The following is an 8,831-nucleotide window of genomic DNA, read 5'->3' as shown; positions in this document are numbered from 1 at the left end:
GCGCGGTCCGAGTGGTGTGCCGCTGCACGGTTAATTACGGCGGCGCCGGGGACTCCCGCGGGCGGGGCGGGGGCGGGGCGCGCTGGGGATTCCCCCGCCGCCCAGCGCGGAACTTTCGGGATTGTTCCATGACGTCACGGCAGGGGGGCTCCCTCCGGCCGGGCGGGGGCGGGGTCGCACCCTCGGCGGCAGCCGGGAAGCCCCGCCCCGGGCTCCCGCGGGGTCGCGAGGCGGCTCTCGCGAGGCTTGTTCGCGCGGAGCATTGCGACTCGGAGCGGCGCCATTTTGGGAGCGAGGCGAGCGGGGTGTGTGTGTGTGTGCGTGCGTTTGTGTGTGTGCGTGCGCACCACTCTCGCGCGCGCGGCTCTCGGGGCGCGGGGGGGGGGGCAGCCCCCAGGGCCGGTGTGTCCGCGGCCGGGGGCGGCGGGGGCGGGCAGGGGGCGCGGAGCGGCCGGGGCGGGTACTGGCGTGCGGGGCGCCGGGCCGCCCCGGTCCCTCCCCCGCCGCGCCGCCGGGCCCGCCCTCGGGGAGGGCAAGGGGAGCCGCCTCCGGGACCCCGGCGGCGCTGAGCGCTGTGCGGGGGCGGCGCGGCCCCCCCGGGCTGGCAGGGCAGACGCCAGCGCGGGCCGGCGGATTCCTGCCCGGTGCCGCGACAGAGGCCGGCGGTGGCCGGGGAGCTGGGGCCCTGCCCGCGCCCTTGTTGGACCGTGGGCCGCGGAGCGGCGGGGCTTTCCCCGGGCGCTGGGGTTTCCCCAGGTGCCGCCGCCGCTCTGCGGGCTCGTCCTGTGCTCCCGCCTCGAGTCCCGGGCCCAGGTCAGCGTCTCCCCCCCGGCTGCTCTTGCAGACCTGTTCATCCTCCCCAATAAAATGAGAAATGTCCCTTTCTTTTCATTTTTTCTTTTTTTCTTTTTTTTTTCTTCTTTCCCTCGGGTGTGAGAGGTAGGAGAGCGCTGTCACTGACAAGCTGCGTTCTCTGGGACATGAGTGAAGATTTAACCGAGACTTCTGCACTCGGGTTCGTCTCCCAGATTGTGTGCGTGTTTGGTTTTTGAGATTCAGATCTGTGTGTTCGTCTGACGCCAGTTCGGATTTCAGAAGGGAATACTGATTGTTCTGGTTCTTTTTACCGTAGGCAGTGTGGATTACAGGAGTCCTGGGCGTTTGCAGCATTCTGCTTCTGCTGGTAGGGCGAAGGTGGAGACTGACCTGCAGCACCTGCTTCTTGTGAAAGGGGGGAAAATCAGACACTGTCTGGCATTATTTTTCCAAGTGCTTCCTCCTGAAGAGACTTCTGAAACAACCGATAGGCGTCTGAGAAGTGAAGTGGAAGTTTGAAGTCGTGAGGGTTTTTTTTTTTCCTAGCAATATCGAGCACCTCATTCTTGGATGCTTTTGTCCTCATGGCTTGGATACGTGGCTAAATTTATCAAGTTCTGAATACTTCAGCTGCAAAAATAAAGTGCTTTTTTGCTTTTAGATACCTTTTTATTCTCGGCAGCATTCTGTCTGAGTCATAAATATAACCAGTGCTTTTAGCTGGCTCCAGGTTAAATGCAGCCTGAGTCACTGTGTAGACATTACTGGAAAGTTTAATGGCAGATATTTTCCCTGTTATCTTATTTTTTAGATTTTTTGACATAGCTTCTGTCATTTTGCAGTGAGACCTATTTTCTAAATGAAGAATCTAATAGACATTTGTTTATCATTTTTTCTTTTATATTTTATTTAATTTTTTTTTTTGTTGAAAAATCATGTTGCCAATAAGCAGTATGGAGGTATCCAGATAGCTGTTGCTTACAAATGTGTCTGTTACCCGAAGCTAGGAAAGTTCTACAATTCAGATGTGAAAACTGGATTTTCAGCTTCACAGTTTTTGGTGTAAAAAGTGTATTTATTTCATCTGGAGCTGATGCTTCTTATAGTGATAGGTAGATGGAATAGACAAGAGAAGAAGCTGTCAAAGAAAAAGGAAGCTTTCTAAGACGGTTTACAAATTTTGGAAATAGCCTTCTGGAATCTGTAAGCAAGGATGGGTAGCTAATTTCCGTGAGGTCACATCTATGTCAAACAGCTACGAATGTAGTATCAACAAGAACTCGGGATATATCTCAAGGAAAACTGGAAAACTACCCGTCACGCAGTACTAACACCTTGTGCAGTCCTTTTGGATTAGGTAAGTAGTGTTCATAAATGAATTTATACTTGAATAAGCGTTTTATCAGTAGAATGGTTAAACAGTAATGTTTACTGCCTAGATTTTTTTTTTTTGAGAATGTTGAAATGAGCTTTCAGAACAAACAGCAAGTAAAAATTATTTAAGAATTTGAAGAATACATATACAAGGAGAAATGTGTAGGTAGGGGAGTGATTTTTAGGGGAAGACTACATCTCAACATCTAGGTTGAATCCTGTTCTTCAGAATAGTGTGTGTTTTTGTTTTTTTTTTTAACTTCCTTCTGCCCTTTTTTGTCACATATGGAAGTGATATTTTTTACCAAAGATTAGTTTACTGCATAGGCAAACTAGCTTTTGCATGTGTTGGTGTTGTAAGGTTGATTTCAGAGTATTTCCTGTTCTGTAATGAGAATTAATGAGTCTGGTCTGCAAGTGTAATGTTACAAAAAACCTCCACCTTTTTGGAAGGATTCAAACCAAAATCTAGTGGTGTATTAACTAATTTTCCATGTTATTTTTAGATATATTGCTGTCTTCATCCTCCCATAGTCGTTAAATGTTTCTGAAGATATAATTTAAATGTTGAAATCAATATATTTACAATATCTTTTGTAGGTTTGCATTCGGCTGAATTGCTACTGCCTCAAAGAAAATGAAGATGGACAGAGCAACTTAATTCAAAAGTCAGTGGTAATTTTACTGTAATTCTCTGCCCTCACCCCATCTTGATTATTCATAAAGCTTTAAATAATTAAAGCATTATTGGGTAGCCTGTAAACTGAATGTTTGGTAAAGATGTCACATTTACCTTAGTCACCACTTTCTAAAAAATTGTTCAGAGCTTCTGTAGTACTGAAGTATTAGTGAGCTTATGAAAAAGAAAAGATTTTATTTAAGGTCAATGCAAAGGTGTTTGGCAAGATGGCTTTTGTTAAAGCCTTGTAGAACAAGCATATGAAACTGTATCTAAAGATTACCACAGCGTTTCTTCCCCCTGTAGCTTGTTACTAATATTTCGACCACAAATGAAAGATTTGCATCTAAATAATTTTTAAGAGTCTTGAAATAGTTCTGTGTATGTCTTGTGAGTATCTGAAAGCTGGTCTAGCTTCAGTATTTTGCTTTCTTTGTGTGGCCTTGCTGTTTGTTTTTTTTAACTTCTGTTTCATTTTTGTTGTTTTGAAAACATGGAAATGGTGGAACATGAATAGGAGTCTGTTTCTGTAATGTCTTGTGGCTGTGGCTTGTGTCTGAGGATTGACTGAATGAACTGGGCTACATGTGAAGGAATCAAACCATCAGAGAAGAATGATCTTCCTCATTTCTTTAGTTAGATTAATCCATATTCTGCTTGAAAGCATTTGGTAAATGGAAAGAGTTCAGGTGTGAGCAACCATTTCCTTTGTTTTTTGTCTATTACGTGGTCATAAACAATAGTAATACAAGTACTCCTTAACTCACAGAAAAGATGATGTCTCTTTTTTTTCAACCTATTAACTTTCAGTGCTATGAGGTACTTCTATATCTTGAAAAGAGGCTCACACTGAAACAAGGAGTTACATCCCCGCACTTAACTATTTTTGGTGACGTCTTTATCTGCACCCTTTCCCTTCTGGATGTTTTGAAGAGTTTGCTGGTTAGCTTCATTAAATTAACTCCATATTTACATCTCTCTGTTTGCTGATAGGATAATTCTTATTTTCTTTTCACCGTGTTTGCACTTGGGAAGTGCAGTTGTTCTTGTTCATATGCAAATGTATTTCACAAGGATTTAAGCATATTTTACAGCTTTGCCCTTGTACCTTAAGCAAAATTCATACTTGAGTGAGGCCCATCGAGGAGAAAATGCCTAGCATGCTGGTCCACTTTAATTCCTTCTTTAGGTTTTATTTGTATAGTGCTGACAGTCTGTTAAGTGTTTTGCAGACAACTGTGAAGGTAAGGTCCTTGCCCCTGAGAGCTTATACCTTAACCCTTGATGTAAACATAACTTTTGTACTGGAATAACCACCAGCAACATGGCTCTTTTATTAATTCATTTAATCTGTCAGAATCCTAAAATGGGTACATTCATATTGACGAATTGTCTTGAATGGTGTAGGCTGCTCTGCTGTGTGAAAAAAATGTTGATGGAAGCTTTTAAGAGTTTTAAGAGTAAACAGAGTTTAAAACCATACCAAAGATTAAGTGGTATTACATCTGTAAAATGATAAACTGTGTAGATATTTAGCTTTGCTGGAAGAACTTAACAATTTAATGTCCTTTATGGTCCTTTTTTTTGTCCTCCATTCTACTGAGATTTTTGTGTGTAAACTGTGTGGATAAAGCATTGTAATACTGGTAGTTCATCAGTAACTTCTGGAGAAGTTGATTTTGTTTCTTTATTTTTTACTACTAGGAGTAAATTCTGCCCTGCAAGGAGGACTGTATGCAGGCCTTATTATAAATGGACTTGAATGAGACTTGGCATGCTGTTTGGTTTGGTTCTTGGTGCTGTGTGTGTTTGAGCAGTAGTAGTGCCGAATAGCTGATGATGGTGCCCTATGTGGTGCTGTCAGCTCTTTCACAATCACCTCCTTTTGTATTTTTGGTAAACATAGTGTGGGAAACAGATTAAATACATGGAATTGTTTTCCTATGTTACATGCTCAGCATATGTCAAAACTGCTACCTTTTTCAACAGTTTTTTCTTAAGACCCTTGCAAAGACTCCAAAGCGCAAAAGAATTCCTGGTGATTTTGTTACATAATGTATGCTGAACAGAGCAGTGATATTTTTGCACTAATACTTCAGCTTTTGGACTTTGAACCTCGCAAAGGGCAAGAGACTAGCGTTTATCTAGCTTTCTGCTAAATGGTACTGCAATTTTGTAGGGTTTCAAGCAGAAGGAACCTGGTTCTAGTTTACCTTCAAATACGAAGTTATTCTGCATTACAAAATAGTTTGCTCTTTAAAAAAAATACGTTTTAGTACAGTGCAAGAAGGAAAAACTATTTTGGATAAGAGTGGTGATGAAGTTATTTGAAGCTCTCTCATTGAATTTGGCTGTTTCTTAAACATTTCCTAGAAGATGTTTTGATTATTGTGACATTAATATTTGATTCACAGAAGCAATGTTATCCCTGTTGCTTGTGAGCTATATGTATAGAAGAGGTGACTAAAACCAGAGAGTTTACTTGCTATGTAGTAGCACAGTTAAGAAAGAAGAGGCTTCAGCTGAATTGTTCAGAACGTTTTAATGTCTGTTATTCTAGTGGGAGATAAGACCTTAAAGGTTCAGCCCCCTTTCCTTTTATTTGAGGTGCAAGTCTTTGACAATTTTGGAGGACCAAAGAACTTGAGAGAATTACCATGTGCTAATTTCATCTTGCTTGTAAACCAAATGTCTGTAAACCCTCTTCTACATTGAGATGTAGTTGGAGGGTGACATGCATACTTTCCCTTCAAAGTGTTAAATGGTTGGCTGTAGAGATTTAAGCTTTTTATGTTGTGGCTGTGCATTTATATGGAGAGAAAAGAAAGGAAATAAGTATTTTTTTAGTTTAAGTAGTTGTCATGTGTTTGCAGCAATTTGTGCTCAGTAGAAACGCCTCAGCTTTCAAAAATTGAGTAAAGCTTGTGTTAGGGTTTGAATATTCTGTTTTATTAACTTGCAAATTTTGGTTAGCAAAACAACTTGAAATTAGCTTATTTTGCTTTGTTGAAACTAAATGAACTGCAGACTAAGGAAGCTCTCTAATGAGCTGTGTCTCTAAAAGGGAAATGAAAATGGAGATGTATAGGGTTTAAACAAAAGCATTGTTTAAAGCTTGCACTCTACCAGCTTTACTTCAAATTAGCACTGCTCTTGACTGGAGATAACAGGGAAGGATCTGCTATCACAATAAATTTTCTGTTTAAAAGAAAACCTGTGTTTGTGGAGAAGGGAAAACTTTTCGTGGAGTGGTTTATTTTAATGGCCTGGTTCATTTGAGAAGAATCCTGAACATTTCTTCTTATGAAGGAGAGCCTGGGTAGTCTGGGTGGTACTTGTGCATATAGTTTCTTTGCCTAATTTAGAGCAAAACTTTGTCTTTTGTCTATGGCTGATGCTAAACAGGTGAAATAAACTTTTGAAGCTGGTCCAAGGTGGGAGATCTAAAGGGTAAATTTATTCTGCAGCTCAGTTCCTCCAGAGTTGCTCTGTTTCTAGTGAGTTTGCCTGCTGCCACTTCTTCAAGAAAAAAAAATGACCTTGGTAAAGAGACATATCTTATTGTTGTCATGAAATGCAGTACAATTTGTGTTTAGCATATCTTTGATAGCAAATGTTCAGTTTTATTTACCTCCTGCAAAATTTTGTGCCTCCTTTTCCTTTTTGTTAGATGGTTACTAACATGTCATACAAACTTGTTTACTAGATGCTTCTGAAATTCATATACACACTTTGTTTGTCTTCCTGACTTATTAAGGTTTTGATATACTTCCTGTAGCTCATTACCAGGGAAGGAAAGCAGCAGCAGTAGCACAACAAACTTGAGACACTGAATAATATATAACCTTTTATTTTTCATGGTGTCATAACAACACTTTAGTGTATTTTAATTCTGATGGCTTACAATCTTCTTTACCCCATTTATAAATATTATATGAAAAATTACAGTGACAGGATGTGGGTGGGTTATCAAACAAGTCTGTAACTGAGGGTGGAGTTAAGGTTCCTACATGTAATTAATGGATGTTAATAGTAATCTGTGAGGCAGTAAGTAAAAGATCATAGGTATGTGCCACTTAGATATGCATACATGGTAATTTTAGGCTTTTCTGAAAACTATGTGTGTGTGTTTATCCATGTGCTTTTAACGTGTATTCTGTTCATGGGTTTCTCTATGCAAATCAATAGACTGAACTTCTAAACGGGTCTTCAGGGAGCATCGCGAAATTTGAATTGATATCTCTCTTTTAGTTTCAGGAATTCATGTCTGGAAGCTTCCTTCCCTCCCCCCCCCCCCCCTCATTGTTAGTAACTTTGCTACTCCATTCACAGGCTTCAAATATTCCTCACTATTTGAGTTTATATTGCATTTTATTTTAATTGTCTTCTAACAATCTCTGAAATACCCATTGTCCCTGGAACTTCCTCCTGTAAAATAATATAGGCTATCCACAGAGCATGAGAAGTATAGAAGCTGAAAATGCAGGACTGTTTTTCTTTGTATCTAGCTTCTGGTGAGTTGAGTTCAGCTGTCAGGGTTTTTTTTTTTTCCCTAAATTTTATTATTTTAAAGCTTTTTTCCAATAAAATTTTGGCTGGCTCCATTTAAATTGGATGTATTTACTACCATGGTGACTCCACAAGATGGGCTAAAGCGTATAGTCTTTTAGTAAATTAAGGTTTTAGATTGTAGATGTTTTGGCTGTTTTACTACTACACTGACTAGCCTTTTTCTTATTATAGTGGTGTTACCATTTTTGTCACTTTCTTCATGCTAGGGCATTATGAAAAAGGAAAGTTGTTTTTATTTATTGTAGTAGTTCAGACAAATAGTGTTACCAAATTGCATCTTGCTAACAGTAGTGAAACATGTCTTGGATATCCAAGACAGCTTTCTGGGCTAGAGAAAGGTTTTTACTTCGTATGCTTGAAGAGACCTCCCTGAAGTTGGATCTCTTCAATACCAGTGGGACTGTCTTTCCTCTGCCAGCTAAATACTGGTTAGACAAGTTGAACAACGTGCCCTTGGAACTGGGTGGAGATGGTCTCTGATCTCATGTCCTCGTCATCCTAAAGTTCTGCTGTGTCTTATTCTCCGTTCTTGTTGGAGGAAGGATCATGTTAGGCAATGTTTAAATAAGATAGACCTAAATCCACGGGGCCTGACAGGATGCTCCCATGAGTGCATAGGAAGCTGGCTGGTCATTCCTTATTAGCTTTGAGAGGTCTCACAGTGATTGAGAGAGGTTCTTGAGTACTAGGAGAGAGCAAATGTCAATCCTGTCATCGAGAAAGGTAAGAAGGAGGATCCAAGGAACTACGGGCTGGTCAGCCTTGCTTCAGTCCATGGGAAGGTGGTAGAGTAACTAATCCTGGAAACTGTTTCCAAACACATGGAGGACAGGAAGGTGAGTGAAAGCAGTCATGATGGCTTTATGAAGGGGAAGTCATGCTTAACCAAATTAGTGGCCCTCGACAATGAAGTGACTTGCTTGGTAGATGAAGGGAGAGCAACAAAGGGTGATTTGATTGACTTCAGTAAGGCTTTTGACATTGTCTTCCATGGCATCCTTCACCTGGCAAAGTTTGTGTAGAGAAGTGAATGATGAGGTGTGTCAAAACCAGGCTGAATGGCCAGGCATAGCTTGTGAGGGTTGCGATCAGTGGCTGTTTGGTGGAAGTCATTACTGTTATGCCACAGAGTTCAATACTGGAGCCCATACTATTCAACACCTTCATTAAAGCCCTGAACAATGGGGCAGAGTTTACCCTCAGCCAGTTTGCACATGATGCAACATGGAGAGGAGTGGTTGAAACACTAGATGTTTGTGCTGCCATCTAGAGGAACCTGGACAGAAGGTCCTTATGAAGTTCAGCAAAGGGAAAATGTGCAGTCCTGCATCTGCCAGTACGTGCTGGGGCCTGAGTAGCTGGTGAACGGCTCAGCAGGGAGGGACTTGTG

The 8,831-nt window shown here is 41.6% G+C and overlaps 1 protein-coding gene across 2 annotated transcripts in view; it reads left to right on the top strand.

Moving 5' to 3' along the window:
• Positions 1 to 207: 207 nt before the first annotated feature.
• The window catches only part of GPBP1 (GC-rich promoter binding protein 1), a 33,850-nt gene continuing 25,226 nt past the window's right edge, over positions 208 to 8,831 (top strand). Inside the window, exons 1-3 of one of the 2 annotated variants that reach the window (XM_082075512.1) lie at positions 208 to 305; positions 1,133 to 2,173; positions 2,791 to 2,858. The gene's annotated coding sequence lies outside the window, so the exon portion shown is untranslated. Of the gene's footprint in view, positions 306 to 864; positions 1,034 to 1,132; positions 2,174 to 2,790; positions 2,859 to 8,831 lie in introns of those variants that run through there. The other variant, XM_082075513.1, reaches the window with a different exon arrangement.

The sequence above is a fragment of the Streptopelia decaocto genome (assembly GCF_964273445.1).
Source record: "Streptopelia decaocto genome assembly, chromosome: Z".
Classification (NCBI taxonomy): Eukaryota; Metazoa; Chordata; class Aves; order Columbiformes; family Columbidae; genus Streptopelia; species Streptopelia decaocto.
Note: the sequence above shows the minus strand (reverse complement) of the source record. Positions and strands in the feature narration are given on the sequence as shown.